At 38.4% G+C, this 16,722-nt stretch overlaps 5 non-coding genes across 5 annotated transcripts; 2 read left to right on the forward strand and 3 right to left on the reverse strand.

Annotated features, from left to right (window-relative positions):
* Positions 1-131: 131 nt before the first annotated feature.
* Positions 132-205, forward strand: Trnan-guu (transfer RNA asparagine (anticodon GUU)). The gene has a single exon. It is a non-coding gene; the product is annotated as a tRNA-Asn (tRNA).
* A 1,171-nt stretch (positions 206-1,376) lies between these two features.
* Positions 1,377-1,449, forward strand: Trnav-uac (transfer RNA valine (anticodon UAC)). The gene has a single exon. It is a non-coding gene; the product is annotated as a tRNA-Val (tRNA).
* Positions 1,450-3,319: 1,870 nt separating this feature from the next.
* Trnat-agu (transfer RNA threonine (anticodon AGU)) lies at positions 3,320-3,393 on the reverse strand. Its single transcript has one exon. It is a non-coding gene; the product is annotated as a tRNA-Thr (tRNA).
* A 1,714-nt stretch (positions 3,394-5,107) lies between these two features.
* Positions 5,108-5,180, reverse strand: Trnav-uac (transfer RNA valine (anticodon UAC)). Its single transcript has one exon. It is a non-coding gene; the product is annotated as a tRNA-Val (tRNA).
* Positions 5,181-5,967: 787 nt separating this feature from the next.
* Positions 5,968-6,041, reverse strand: Trnan-guu (transfer RNA asparagine (anticodon GUU)). The gene has a single exon. It is a non-coding gene; the product is annotated as a tRNA-Asn (tRNA).
* Between the last annotated feature and the right edge of the window lie 10,681 nt (positions 6,042-16,722).

Here is a 16,722-nt window from a genome sequence, read left to right on the forward strand (position 1 = left end):
CAACTTCCCTGGTTTTTCGCTTTTCATGTCATTCGAGCAAGATACAATAATGTAGCAGAAACCTTACGCAAGTTAAAATTTCATCCACACAATTTAACTTGATGAAAATCGTACAAACACCGTCCATGTAAGTCTCCGTGGCGCAATCGGTTAGCGCGTTCGGCTGTTAACCGAAAGGTTGGTGGTTCAAGCCCACCCGGGGACGATTCTTTCTGTTTTGATAATTGTTTTCTGTATAGTTAGCGTCAAGAGTCCATCCTGTTAGCGTAATTTTTAGTTGCATTGCATGTAAGTAGGTCTTCTCAAACAAACAGCCACTGCGCGGATGTGATGTAAATAAACCGTTATTATCGTGATCGTTATCATTATTGGTTTTTTGACGGTTGAAGCAAATTAGGCTGTAATTTTTCATAAAAGGGTACAAATTTGTCCATATCTGACCAATCCAATTAGTACTATAATTTGTGCATTCAATATTGCGTCTTTACTCTTCAAATGTTTGTCTTATTAACGTAATTACATCACCTTTACTACCGCCGCGTGCATTAATCGCCTGCTCCCGTGACTAGAAGTTGAAGGACTTGAACATAAGCATACTTTTTGTGATATATTAAGACGTTGCTTTATAAACAGCATACCTTGCCCCTAGACAATCGTTTAGTTCTTAATTAAGGATATCTGAGACATTTGACGGCTAATATTGGCTTGCTCATTTGACGGTTGTCGGTAAAAATATTGCGGTTTTCCCTATTCCCTACATCAATCAATCAATAAAACACAACTTTCCACTTGTAAATGGGGCACTGGTTGCTGCACTGGATTAGCTGTACCTGGTTAGCCCAGCATCAAGTAAGGAGCAGCCCCCGTTTATTGATAACTTCAGATAAGCTTAGATAGTGTACGTTATATGAAACTGAACAAATACATTAAAAACTAGTGTGCCTGCTGCCCGTCAGGAAAAACCCCCTTTTCTTTAGGAGGAGCGCTAGTCTAGAATGATTCCCCAAGTAAAATCCCGCCAACACACGATCTCGATTCTGATGTTGCCATGACAACTGCCAAATGTCCGGCGAACCGTGAAAACGTAAATTTGCTGCTATTCTACGAACCGCAGCAAATAGCAAGTTTTGACGGTTGACGGTTAATGTTTTGGCCATTTGACAGTTAACCCCATTGAGATCCTCTGCCTAACGTTAAAACAAGGATAGCATCGTTTTTGAAAAACTTTAATATTGAGCATCGTGAGAAGCAAGCAAATGTTCAACTGTTTGCTGTACTTCGTAGACTTATTTTTTCTGTCTTCCTGATAAAAAAACTAGAAACTGCCAGTTCCTGATTGGCACACCACTGAGTATGGCAGCTTTCATTCGTAACCGGTTTCCGTAGTGTAGTGGTTATCACGTCCGCTTTACACGCGGAAGGTCGCCGGTTCGAGCCCAGCCGGAAACACATGATTGTTTTTCCTATGAGGCTAAATCTTGCTACCCAACTCTAGCCAACTCTTACAAAATTTTGAGTCAGTAAAAACAAAACAAAAGAAAAAAAAACGAAAGGTGTCGACGTAACTGAGCTCCATTAATCCTTTATCCTTTAGCAACTTCATATTAGGATCCATACCTTAAATAACGCTATCGAGCTATGACCTTAATGAAGCTTATGTTATTGATTGTTAGTGGGTTGGTAACCAGAAATGTACGAGTTTAGTCGGAGAAACCAAGAATCTATTCGCAATTAGTTGACGGTTGATTACAATTTTTGTGTTAAATGTTAAATTACTCTTTTGTATTCTCCAACGACAAAACCATCGTTTTAAACTTTTCTATTCTTTTTGTTGTGTGCCGTTTTTTATTAAGTACTACTGCCTTTGTACAAGAACGTTGTCAAAAGTTTGGCCTAATGAGGAACAGCACCCGCGTATTGGCTTTGTTTAAACTGATTTGGTCTTATTCTTTAAGATGTATGTATATATTGTTAACGTGCTTTCTCAAATGACTATATTGTTGAAATATAGTTATCCCAAAATTATTTATTAGAAGTTGTTTCCCATTTATTTTCTAATCATGTCTCGTCAATATCAGTAGCTTATGTTCTAAATAACAAGGAACTAGAATGAAAAGCAACATATTAAATTATCTGTTTTTCTAAAATGAAATTCTAAGTACATTTAGAAAAAAAATAAAACAAATCACCAAGTCATGCCTCTAACATTGTTTTTTCAATAGTTATAGTATTTTGTATATTGAACCAAATGCTTACGGTTTGGGGAATAAGCTCAAATGGTAGAGCGACCGCTTAGCATGCGGGAGGTACCGGGATCGATAGCCGGATTCTCCAGCAGTCTTTACTTTACTAGCTAATATGCAGCTTTACTTTTTTTTGAAGGCAGATTTTTTTCGGACCATTGTTGTGCAAGTAAAGGTTTGTAAACTTTTTATTTGGATAATTTTCTCTGGCTATCAGAGAAGATGAGAATACTCCTATTAATAAATTTTCCGCTGTCGCTCTAAAACAACGTGGACTTCAATCGACCAGCGGTAAACAGGCAATACCCAGAGCACCTTTCGGTATATTTGTCGCGCGGTACTCTTTTACGCTTTGTAGCGCAACCTTTCTCAAAACAGCTGTATGACGCAGATATCACAAAGATTCTTTGAAGAATTACTCTTTCCTTTGCGACTTGCTTTACTGTAACCTGGCAGTTAAAGGTTGAATTTCATCTTTTAGAACTGAAATTGACGCCCTCCTTTGCCACGGAGTGGTAAGGCAAGGTTAGATGGCCGCACCCGGGTCTTGCTAGCTCACACACTGCAGATCTAATCCCAGTCTCCGTTGTATTAAACAACTGAGAGTATTTTTCTTTTCCATGGATGGGATGCTAGTCCATCGTAGTTATCCGCCCACACTCCCAGCCCCCCACTTTGGAGCGAACTACTTTTACAGCAATGAAAGAAGAAAGAAATATAAATTCATCAAACGAGACTGAAGTCGACCAAAGAAATGTCGCTGAACTAACGGGACAAATGTAATCCAGGGCGTCTATTTACATTTAAGTAATTTTGTGAAAGCGCTTTATACTCTGATAAAACATGGGTTTTTGACCAATCAGAGCGTGCGCAGGGTCCTATCTATATTATAATGGTCATTTATTCGCAAATTACGTTCCATATAATTCTTGAAATTTTTCACTCGACTCTTGCGTAGATCTTAAAAGTAAATCCATCGGATAACACAACCAAAAAAATTCCTAGTGGTACAACATGTGAAGCTTCGTTGAGCAATTTTCGAAAGTAATAAAAAATTAAAAAGTACAACATTTGTAAGGCATCGATGGGATTTGAACCCATGACCTCCTGTTTACTAGACAGGCGCTCTAACCAACTGAGCTACGGTGCCCTACATTAGATAACCTCATGTATTATTGTTTACTTGTTTATTTTTTTAAAAATAAAAAGAAAAAAAATTATAAAGAAAAAAACATTGTTAATACATATAGTACTAAGTTGGTGACATGTCCACTTTCACGCTTGGTAATTTCCAGCAGTACTAAGATAGCTCAATACCTCTTAGGGTGTTCAGCCTCAAAAGGTCCACACCGGGAGCTTTCGTGGTTCCTTTTAGCGTATTGAGCTCAAAAAATTATGACAGGAGATAATGTGTTGTTTTAGAATTGGTACCTCTTAGTGGTCCTTCGGGGACCACCTGGGCTTTGATTGGGCGTTTGAAAGGCGGGGTGCGAAAAGTCCCAGAGGTCAAATTCTAAAAATAAAAAGATACGAGAAAGGGTTAATTTCTAGGGTTGGTATGGGAGATGGACGCTCCGGGTCATGAGCTCCTGATCTTGCTTTATTGACGGGACGCAGAAAAATAATCAGCGGAGTTGGACTGGTAACTACGCGACTACACAGAACAATAACCATAATAACAAATGTTTGCCAGGGAGCATACTTCATCAAAGGTGTTCTTCATTGGGGCCCTGCAACTGTTCTCAGATAAGTTTACACATTGTGCAACAACATTTACACAAATCTCAACATGGAAAAACATAGTATTAATTCCAAGTTTGAAGTGAACTTTTCTCCGCCAAATATTGTTTAAGTGGGCCCAACTTAGTCAACTTGTGAGGTTCCTTAAAGAACAAGTTCGCATTTAGCGACTATAGTTTCACGCGCCTTGCAGCCGCAAGATGGCAGGATTCGATATCCCGTGGAGAGAAATCTCGAATTTTTTTTTTAACTGCCGGCTTCCTACCTTTTTTTTAACTTTCTATCTTTATTGCTAGCAAATATCATTTTTTTTTTTGTTTTCTTTAACTTCCTAGCTTGATTTTCTGTTTATTTTTGGACAATGTGGAGATAATTGTAAATAAAATCTGTTTCTGGAAAGAAAAGTAGGGGTCACCAAGCTCGTTAAATCCCAGCAAAGCTATAGCAGTGGCCATCTGCCTTATCATTGTTCATTCTAGTACTTAGCGCGCGCACTTGATACATGACGTGGCTCTCTCTTCATCGTCTCCTGATACCGGCGAAATGTTTAAGCAACCTGCCAAAATACTCTTCACCCTCAAAGATGTTCTCATCATGCTATACGATAATAGGGGTTAAGGTTATGGATTGCTTGTAATGGAATGGTCAATGTCATCATCTCTCTTTTTCGCCAAATCTTATTAGCAAAACGTATAAAAGAAAGTGATTAATTACTCCATTTAAAATAACCTGGAAAAAAACAAAAACAATTGAGAAGTTTAAAACGATGGTTTTGTCGTTGGAGAATACAAAAGTTGAAACTGACATTTAACACTAAAATTGTAATCAACCGTCAACTAATTGCGAATAGATTCTTGGTTTCTCCGACTAAAACTCGTACATTTCTGGTTACCAACCCACTAACAATCAATAACATAAGCTTTGTTAAGATCATAGCTCGATAGCATTATTTAAGGTATCGATCTTAATATGAAGTTGCTAAGAGATGAAAGATCAATGGAGCTCAGTTACGTCGACACCTTGCTTTTTTTTTCCCTTTTGTTTTGTTTTTGCTGACTCAAAATTTTGTAAGAGCTAGTTAGAGTTGGGTAGCAAGATTTACTCTCATAGGAAGAACAATCATGTGTTTCCGGCCGGGCTCGAACCGGCGACCTTCCGCGTGTAAAGCGGACGGGATAACCACTACACTACGGAAACCGGTTACGAATGAAAGCTGCCATACTCAGTGGTGTGCCAATCAGGAACTGGTAGTTTCTAGTTTTTTGATCAGGAAGACAGAAAAAATAAGTCTACGAAGTACAGCAAACAGTTGAACATTTGCCTACTTCTCACGATGCTCAAAATTGAAGTTTTTCAAAAACAACGCTATCCTGGTTTTAGCGTTAGGCAGTGGATCTCAATGAGGTTAACCGTCAAATGGCCAAAACATTAACCGTCAACCGTCAAAACCGCAATATTTTTACCGTCAACCGTCAAATGAGCAAGCCAATATTAGCCGTCAAATGTCTCAGATATCCTTCATTAAGAACTAAACGATTGTCTAGGGGCAAGGTATGCTGTTTATAAAGCAACGTTTTAATATATCACAAAAAGTATGCTTATGTTCACGTCGTTCAACTTCTAGTCACGGGAGCAGGCGATTAATGCACGCGGCGGTAATAAAGGTGACGTAATTACGTTAATAAGACAAACATTTGAAGAGTAAAGACGCAATATTGAATGCACAAATTATAATACTAATTGGATTGGTCAGATATGGACAAATTTGTACCCTTTTATGAAAAATTACAGCCTAATTTGCTTCAACCGTCAAAAAACCAATAATGGTAACGATCGCGATAATAACGGTTTATTTACATCACATCCGCGCAGTGGCTGTTTGTTTGAGAAGACCTACTAACATGGAATGCAGCTAAAAATTACGCTAACAGGATGGACTCTTGACGCTAACTATACAGAAAACAATTATCAAAACAGAAAGAATCGTCCCCGGGTGGGCTTGAACCACCAACCTTTCGGTTAACAGCCGAACGCGCTAACCGATTGCGCCACGGAGACTTACATGGACGGTGTTTGTACGATTTTCATCAAGTTAAATTGTGTGGATGAAATTTTAACTTGCGTAAGGTTTCTGCTACATTATTGTATCTTGCTCGAATGACATGAAAAGCGAAAAACCGGGGAAGTTGGATAGTAACTGTCTTAGTCAATAAGCCAACAAATAACTGGTGTTATATAGTACCAGTTCAATAGAGAGAAGTAGGTTAAGACCTTTTTCAAATGAATATTCAACCACGTTTGGCCTGTTGGTCTAGGAGCATGATTCTCGCTTAGGGTGCGATAGGTCCTGAGCTCGACTCCCGGAGAGGCCCTTTTAATACTCTTTTATTGATAAACACGACATCAAAACGAAACAAGCTACGATGGCTTATGTGACGTCACAAATGCCATATGAAACAGTGAATTACCTTCCCCCTTTAAAAACAAATTTCTTTCATTTTTGTGCAAACAATTCTAACTGACCACAATGAAGCCTCTTTGTATTAGAATATGACTTAATCAAGTGTTTCTGTTGGCATCCATATTTTTCAAACCGATACTCTCCAGCCCCCCGGGGTGGGGGGAAAATACTGCCGTATATGGGCTATATAGGTAAGTGCCGCAGTAAAGGGTATGGTTTTCAAGCAGTTTACTCTAGCATAGTGTATATAAATCAGAGGGTTTGGGTCTAGAATAGAGTATCATTTTTCACGAAACTGACCAGTTGGTTGAAGATTTTATCTAAACTAAGGAAACCAGGAATTGCCACTCATAAATATAAAAAAATAAAATCGGCAAGTTTAAATTTTTGCAACTCGGCCTCAACAGCGTCGATAGATGACTATCATAAAACACCACTTGATATTATTAAATAGGGTCCCAGCGGAACATCCCTGCCCAGAAAATCCTAAAGTACCCCCCTCCCCGGGTTTTCAGCTACATATAGTAACATTATAGACAAAGATAAATTTGATCTAGTCCTTTTGTTTTGTAGCGATCAAAACAAATATATAAAAACAGGTTTTTAATTGAAGTAAAGGTCAAGAATTAGGAAAAGAGAAATCAGATAATGCAGATAAAAATCTCAAGATAGTATTTTCCAGTTGATTTAGTTAAAAGAAATATTGGTTCGTGTGAGGGTCAAACTTACGACCTTGGCGTTATCAGCACCACGCTCTGCCGACTGAGCTAAGGGACCAGACACATTTACCTCAGTGCCGTCTTTTATTAAGTTATACTGCCTTTGTACAAGACATTTACCATAAGTTGGGTCCGGTGAGATATAGCAAACGCTCAGTGGTGTCAGTTATTTTGATAGTCCATTGGGCGGTGGCCAGCAGATTATTGCTTCTATGAGATACTTTAAGAGGCGCCCTCTGTAAATTTCAACTATGGCCATTTGGACGAGAAAAAATCAAATTCCTCAAACTTCCTGAGATGAATGGTCTAGATAAGCGATTCACAAAAATATAACTTTCAGTTCAATTCGATTCGTATTTTAGCGCTGGGGCCAACATCTTGGTTTTGCCCCTCTGAGAGGGCTTTCAGCGGCCATCTTAGGGCACATTTTTAACAATTTGCCATACAAAGAAAACGATATAAATCCAGGTAAAAACCCTTTATTCCAGACAAGCAAATGTTTCTTGTTACATTGAGAGGCTGTTTTAGCAATTTGATCATCATCTGTTTTTTTTTTTACAGAATTTTAAATTTCTTCCCTTTCGGACTACTCATGAAGCGCCATAAAAAAAGGCGAAGTTTAAAGGAAAATATCGCCAAAAGTACATCACTTGAGATCCCAAAACTACCCTCCGCTTAAAGAGCAATGTCTCACCTGTAAGAACATGCAATAAAATTTTGGGGCAGTTAAAACTGTAAAATGTTACAAGAAGAAGTTTCAGCTGTACTTTTATCAACAAAGACCGCCATCCTAATTAGCATAATAACGTGAAAATAATGATGCACAGAAAAAATAATGATATATTCCACTTACCTCGCGACATGTCCACAACTGGATGTTCCACGATGCCTCATCTTATATTTTCAGTATGTTTTAGCCACATTTCAACTCTCCGAAGCCCGCTTCATAACATCTATCAATATTATTTGTCTTCCGTCTCATAAGCCGCCGTTTACAAGTAGTTTAACAATTTGCTGAGATCCTAACTGACCCAGAAGTCTGTTAGCAGCCTTTAAAATCCTCCTCTTAATCGAGGACTCTCAGCAAGAACTCGTTTAAGCTCAGTTCTGTTTTGATATGTTGTGCACCCGCCATTATTCCACAGATTGCGTTACATTTGACAAATGCACATTCCAAGTGAAAATGTAACCGACATTAAAGCCATTTTACGCATTTCTGTGGCTTAACTAGTAACTGGCTTTCCCAGAATGATTTGAACATGAGCTTCTGCTTGCAGGCATTTTCTAGGTTATTTTTGCAAGGTATGTGGGGGTGTGTGTGTGGGGGGGGGGGGGGTGGGGGATCGTGTATTAAAAAAAAAAAGAAAAAAAGAAAACGAGAGACAGTATCAGGTCAAAAGATTATGATCTGTGTATCTTGATCAGCTTTATCAGTTCATCAATGCGGCCCCATTAGGGGTTTTCAGGATACTGGATATTTGGGTAAAAAGTTAGGGGAAAAATTAATGGGGTAGAGCATGTTTAGATCAGATAAAGTGGGACAGTTGTGTCTTTCGTTGTCGGAAGTGCCATCAAATTTTGCAAAAGACAACAGACTGACGAATAGTGCGCAGGAAGTAATGGTAAGCGACGTTTTATTGAAACTCCTTACATTTTCCTAGCCGTTTCACGTTTGCATCGGAAAAGAAAGTGCTCAGAAAATTACTGAAGGGCAGTTAAGCACGGTGCCTTCTTTTTCGTGGGCACACGGTCTGTGCATTACGTAAAGCATGGTTTAAACGCCAGGCGTGCGCTTGAGTTGGAACTAGTGAGGTAATTAACTACCCTACCAAGCGTGCGACTTAAAAAAAAATCCTACTGTGGCCGAAACAAATTTCGAGCCTGTACTAAAACCGGGATTACCAGAAAAGCAGCATATCGCTGAACAACTAGCTTTTATCGTATGTGTAGAAAAAATCATACTGAAATTCAACAGTAGATGGCATAATGAGCGCAAAACAACTGCGAGAGACGTCAATGTTTAACTTACTTGGGAAGTAACAGGAAAAAATGTAACGGACACCGGCAAAGTTTTCGAAAGGATGAAACAACTCATTTAACTTTTGAAAAAGGGGTGATTACAGCTACATTTTATGGTATGAATTGGAAGTGACAAGCCTATTCAACAATGCATTAGTTTTTGGCTGTGAGGAAAAGTTATGTAGACTGTATTTTGGCTAAGCCAGAGGAGTGCTGTCCAGGGACGCTTTAACCGAATCTAAGCTTCACCCTGGTGTCCCTACTTATTCCATCTTCCCACCTACATACACTGTCTTCAGAAAGGACAGAAATGCCTACGGCGGAGGAGTTTTTCATGCAATCAAATCTGACCTGGCTTGCATAGAAGAAGATGAATTAAATGGAAACACCTGTGAAATCCTCTGGTCTTCTATTAAAATGGCAAATTGCTAAACTTTGTATTTATCGTCGTTTTACAGGCCACCAAATTCTTCTACCGAGATCCTTGACCATCTAGGCGATTCTATAAATCAAGTGTTTACCAAAGTATCAAATCATCCCAACATCGTCATCGGAGGTGATTTCAGCACTCAAAGCGCTGTTGCGACGATTCTGTTATTAAACACATATCTAAAGTGGTTTTTATGTTACCACTTACCACGTAGTTTAAAGATGTTTTTTTAACATGTTTAGTTTTGTGCATGTAAAGGCGAACCTTAGGAGAATCTGTGAAGAAATAGTTTTACTTTTTTTCAGAAAAATGCTACCGTCAGCAGTAGCTAATTATCTCGGAAAAATTAATGACTACCCCCAGTTTTCTTTGTGGATTCTAATAACCCTGGCTAAGATCTACTCTTTCCACGTTTTCTTAATCTGGCGGAAACACGTTTGTATTTTGTAGGCACCATTCGTTATGAGCCTGAGGCACCCCACAGCCGCTAATGTCGTTCAGTTCTGTGATGGAGCACAGCTGCATGTCTGCACAAGACTAGTTTTCAACGCTATGCAGGGCGCTTTAAAATACCCGCATCTATCAAGCGAAGCACTAATGTTGACGCTTAGCTTTTTAGAGACATTATAGATGCGTTTAAGGCACACAAGTTGAATGAGTCATAAGCAGTTGGATGAGTTGACTGACACTTGTCAAAAATATCTGCAGCTTGATTCTCAGCGGCTGTTGTGTCTTCTCGGAGGGCCTTCTCCTGTCTGTTTCTGAGCTTTGAAGCCATTCTCGAAAGGAAGGATTAAACGTGGCAAGGAGTCAGGAACTCATCACAGGTGAACCGCCTAATTCTGGCCTCATCTTTCGAGCGCCTGATCTTTTGTGCTACAGTAATTGCTTCGACTTTTATGGCCGTCTCCTGACCCGAGAAAAACTTTTCTTCAAGGTAGTTTTTTTTTGTTTTTCATTGAAACGTGTGGCCTTTTTCGTCACTTTCAGGGCCCAGCCTTTAGGTTTAATTTCTTCAACAGCGACTGGAAGAGTAGAATTTGCTAGAACAGGATGAACACCACGATTGTGGCTATATCATATTTTGGCCTTGTCAAATAGGGTTTCCCTTTCAGGAGCAAGTCAACATGAACCGTACTGTAAATTGGACTTCAGTAATTTTCTGAGCATTTCCTTATCTGAGGCGAAAGTAGAACCGCTTAGAAAACTGAGGAGTTTCAATAAGACGCCGCTTATTACTACTTCTTGCGCACTACTTGTCAGTCTGTTGACTTTCGCAGCATTTGATGGCATTTCGGGCAGCGAAAGACACAAGTATAATGCTGAACAAAACAAAACAAGTAAGAGGCTTTTTATTGGAGTTCTATAAGTATTCTATTTGTAATAAATGAAAATTCTCGGCAAAAACTAATGGCTGTCAATGAGATTGGGATAGTTGTTTACAAATATAGTGTGGAATGTTGTGCCTCGATCTCTTAGCAGACACAAAGGTTGTCATGTAAGAAATTCGTGTTAAACGGTACAGAATTCGGGACACATTTAATTCTATGTTTATTTCTCCAGCCCCGTCTTTATATATCTATTCAGTGTAACAAGTGTGGGCTTCAAAATTACTAACAAGGAGCTGCGTTACCTAACCTCAAAACCCCTAAAATCTGATACAAAACTTTCATATTCCACCGTGATATAAGTACTAAGAGTCCAGAGTAAATGCTTATAGCAGTTGACATACTTTTATTTTATCCTGAATAGCAGACCATTGTTGAGGTCCCATAGTGGGAGGGGGGGGGGGGGGGGGTGTCGGTGTGCCCTTTATCCTCTTAATTTTTGTCCTAAATATCTTGTATCCTGTTAAATCCAGCTCAACGATTTCCTTCTCAATTAATGTCCTGGTTTATCTGATCTAAACATGCTCTACCCCATTAATATTTCCCCTAAATTTCTTGCATCCTATTAACTTTTTACGCAAATATCCAGTATCCTGAAAACCCCTAATAGGGCCTCACTGATGAACTGTTAAAGCTGATCAAGATACACAGATCATAATCTTTTGACCTGATACTGTCTCTCGTTTTCTTTTTTTCTTTTTTTTAATACACGATCCCCCCCCCCTTACCTACCCTGCAAAAATAACCTAGAAAATGCCTGCAAGCAGAAGCTCATGTTCAAATCATTCTGGGAAAGCCAGTTACTAGTTTAGTCACAGAAATGCGTAAAATGGCTTTAATGTCGGTTACATTTTCACTTCCTACCCACCCTACCCCTACCCAGTTGGAATGTGCATTTGTCAATCTGTAGAATAATGGCGGGTGCACAACATATCAAAACAGAACTGAGCTTAAACGAGTTCTTGCTGAGAGTCCTCGATTAAGAGGAGGATTTTAAAGGCTGCTAACAGACTTCTGGGTCAGTTAGGATCTCAGCAAATTGTTAAACTACTTGTAAACGGCGGCTTATGAGACGGAAGACAAATAATATTGATAGATGTTATGAAGCGGGCTTCGCAGAGTTGAAATCTGCTTAACCGTGGCGATGTCTGAGAGTGATTTCGTGCACTAATCACCGAAGATGTGGCTGAAACATACTGGAAATATAACACGAGGCATCGTGGAACATCCAGTTGTGGACATGTCGCGAGGTAAGTGGAATATATCATTATTTTCTCTGTGCAGCATTATTTTCACGTTATTATGCTAATTAGGATGGCGGCCTTTGTTGATAAAAACACAGCTGAAACTTCTTCTTGTAACATTTTACAGTTTTAACTGCCCCAAAATTTTATTGCATGTTTTTACAGGTGAGACATTGCTCTTTAAGTGGAGGGTAGTTTTGGGATCTCAAGTGATGTACTTTTGGCGATATTTTCCTTTAAACTTCGCCTTTTTTTATGGCGCTTCATGAGTAGTCCGAAAGGGAAGAAATTTAAAATTCTGTAAAAAAAAACAGATGATGATCAAATTGCCAAAACAGCCTCTCAGTGTAACAAGAAACATTTGCTATTCTGGAATAAACGGTTTTTACCCGGATTTATATCGTTTCCTTTGTATGGCAAATTGTTTAAAATGTGCCCTAAAACGGCCGCTGAAAGCCCTCTCAGAGGGGCAAAGCCAAGATGGTGGCCCCAACGCTAAAGTACGAATCGAATCGAACTGAAAGTTATATTTTTGTGAATCACTTTTCTAGACCATTTATCTGAGAAAGTTTGAGGAATTTGATTTTTTTCTGGTCCAAATGGCCATAGTTAAAATTTACAGAGGGCGCCTCTTAATATCTTTAACAGATATTCAAATTTGCAAATTAAAATTTGTTTGATAGTTGTAGCTTTTCAATAAAAATTCATTCCACACACGATATATAGCCTCAAGATCAAGTGTATAAAGATATCTATGGGGCCTTTCATTGAACACTGCCGTGAGCAGCTTCATTGTATCAGAAACGAGCGAAAAAGAACAATGCGTGGTTTGGGTGGAAAGATCAGGTCAGGGTTATTTTCCTCCTCGCGCGCTCTCCGAAATAGGCTCACCGAAGCAAAAGTAAATGGTCTGCTGCACAAATATTTTAAACCATGAAAATTTATTTCAAACTTTTTAAAACGGGCTTGCTTTGTTTTTCCATCTGTTCCTTATCAAAACAGAAAAGGAATTTTAAACTGCTTTTTAAAAAAGCAGTATAAACATGTTAATAGAGTTGCGTTGGTTGTCCTATTAGCGAAGCAAAAAGCTGCGCATGATTACAGCACGTGTTATTCTCTTCACACCCTGTTTCCAGAGCAGAAATAAGAAGATTGAAAATTAACTGAAGACAACGATAGCTTTGCTAAGAATCTGCGATAAATGAATCAATATTACTTATTAAACACGATGGAATTTAAGTTATAAGATTGTGGTTCCAAGTCGATGTTGCGATAAGAAACCTATGTAAAAATTTTCCCAAAAATCCATTGTGGGGAACAAGATGGCGACTGGTGCATTTACTAATAATTCTTAGCGTCAATATCCCTAATAAACGCTCGTGAAAAATGCACAGAAAACTTCCTAAAGCTTTAAACCTAGCGTACACAATGAATGTAATACAGTGACAAATGTTGCAAAGATATTAATTTATGCCTACTTTGATAATCCAATTACGCCATGCATTCAGTGTGGTAAAATGTACAGCCGCCATTTTTTCCCACTGTGGATTTTGGCGCACTGTTGCAGACGCCATGACACCTTGTGTCCAAGAAGCCGCACTTAAGCTCCGCCACCAGTGAGCCGGCAGCTCATCTTAAAAATTTAAGCAAATAATAATCGCATTCAATGAATATATTTTCAATGAAAATCTGCTTAACATTGAAAGTATGGTGCGTTCACGGTTTCCTACAGAAAATTTCAATGCACGTTTTAAAATTATAACTTGAAAAACAAATATCTAATGACGAATTGATTAAAAAAAAGTTGGAGAATCCGAATAACAGTCAATACCGATGATGAGTAATACAGTAATTTTGTCGCAGGAAGTTATGGCGCACTACCTGCGTTTTATGAGCAGATAGCTGAGGAAAAAAGAACTGCAAACAAAAAAGACAAAAGGACAAAAAAAAAATGTTATCATGGATAGCAAACGCATGCGAAGCGGGCGCTCTACCATTTGATCTAATTCCCCATTGTACGGATGCCTTAACTGTTGCGAGGTTATTTTGATAAACTGCTCACCAGTTTTTATCAAGTGTTACCGAAAATGAAAGAGGAGATTTAAATACACCACATTAAAGAATTTAGAACATTTAAAAATGCTTACTGCTGTTTGTAAAACTTTGAAGAAAATAACTTGCCAAATAATATTAAAAAGTCACTCTTGATCTAAATTTTGTCTTTTGGAGTAAAATAATATCATCATATCGATCCCGGTGCCTCCCGCATGCAAAGCGGCCGCTCTACCATTTGAGCTAATCCCCCGATTGTTACATGAAAAAACAGAGTTTTAGATAAAATAAACTACTAGTTTTGGAAGAATTTTTGAACATTTTTAAGTACATATGGTACAAGCTATTGTCATAATATTACAACAGAAAAATAACTACTAAATAATTTAAGTGATGCAGCAAAGTGTGCTATTATACTTTAACATCCCTCAATTATGGTTAATTTACTTGTCAAGATTACAGTTACTTGAGTATATTTTTACCCTCAAAATACAAGATGCCATAAAACAGTTCATAAAGAAATCGAGCATGCAATCATAAAAACACTGCCGAAGTCAAACAAAAAAATTAAAAGCCGAAAGCGCTAACCGATTGCGCCACGGAGACTTCCTTCGAAGGATTTTGTACAATTTTCATCAAATTTATTTTTGTGGATGAAATGTTAACTTGTGTAAGGTTTCTGCTACATTGTATCATGCTCGAAAGACATGAAAAGCGAAAACCCGGAAGATTTGGATAGTAAATATCTTGGCCAATGAGACAACACATAACAGGTATTACAGTACCAGTTCAACAGATAAAGGTAGATTAAGACCTTTGTCAAATGATGTCCAACCACGTGTGGCCTGTTGGTCTAGTGGTATGATTCTCGCTTTGGTGCTAGAGGTCCCGGGTTCCGCTCCTGGACAGGCCTTTTTTAATACTCTTTTGTCAATGAAAACAACATCATAACGAAACACAATTTTACGATGGTTTTTGTGACGCCACAACGGCCATATGAAACAACGGAATACCTTTCTTCTTTAAAGAATCACTTTTGTTTTTGCGCAGACAATTCCAAGTGACTACTACGAAGCCCTTCTAGATTAAAATATGACGTAACCAACTGTTTCTATTGGCCGGGAAACATTTCCAACGACTTCTAGGAAAATATTAAACTAAAGTAATTTTGATCTAGTCGTCTTGTTTTGAACTGATCAGGGGGAATTAACTAATGAAAAAAAATAAAGGAAAAGAGAAATCAGAGTACAGTCAGTTAGAAATCTTAAAATGGTATTTTTCAGCTGGTTTACTTAAAAGGACAAGTTGGTCCGTGTGAGGGTCGACCTCACGACCTTGGCGTTATCAGCACCAAGCTCTACCGACTGCGCTAACGGACCAGACAAATTAGTCTCGGTGCCGTTTTTTTTTAAGTATTACTGCCTCTGTACAAGTACGTTATCAGAAGTTTGGCCTAATGAGGAACAGCACCCGCTCATTGACTTTGTTCAAACTGATTTCGTTTTATTCTTTAAGATGTATGTATATATTGTTAACGTGCTTTCTCAAATGATGAAGACATTTTTGTTGAAAGATAGTTATCCCGAAATTATTTATTGGCAGTTGTTTCTCATATACTTTCCAATAATGTATCAGTAGCTTATGTTCTAAATAACAAGGAACTAGAATGAAAAGCAACATATTTTATTAAATTATTTGTTTTTCTAAAATGAAATTCTAAGTAAATTGTTTAGAAAAAAGCTTAAAACTAATTACCAGCAGGTCATGCCTCAAACATTGGTTTTTCAATAGTTATAGCAACTTGTATATACTTACGCTTTGGGGAATTAGCTCAAATGGTAGAGCGCCCGCTTAGCATGCGAGAGGTACCGGGATCGATACCTGGATTCTCCAGCAGTCTTTATTTTACTAGCTAATATGCAGCTCTAATTCTTTTTGAGGACAGATGTTTTTCTGACCATTGTTGTACAAATAACGGTTTGTAAACTTTTTATTTGGATAATTTTCTTTAGCTATCAGAGAAGATGCGAATACTCCTATCAATGAATTTTCCGCTGTCCCTCTGAAACAACGTGGACTTCAATCGACCAGCAGTAAAGGAGCAATACCGGAAGCACCCTTCGGTGTTGGCGCGGGGTACGCTTTCAGTTACGCTTTTGTAACGCAGCCTTTCTCATAACAGCCGTATAACGCAGATAACACAAAGATTCTCTGAAAAATTACTCTTTCCTTCACGACTCGCTTTATTGAAACCTGGAAGTTAAAGGTTAAATTTCATTTTGTAAAAGTGAAATTGACGGCCTTCTTTGACACTGGATGGTAAGGAAACGTTAAATGGCCGCACCTGCGCCTTGCTAGCCCACACACGGAACAGCTTATCCCAGTCTCCGTTGTATTAAACAACTGAGAGTATTTTTCTGTCCCAT

This window comes from Orbicella franksi, chromosome 9 (genome assembly GCF_964199315.1).
Source record: "Orbicella franksi chromosome 9, jaOrbFran1.1, whole genome shotgun sequence".
In the NCBI taxonomy this organism is placed as follows: Eukaryota; Metazoa; Cnidaria; class Anthozoa; order Scleractinia; family Merulinidae; genus Orbicella; species Orbicella franksi.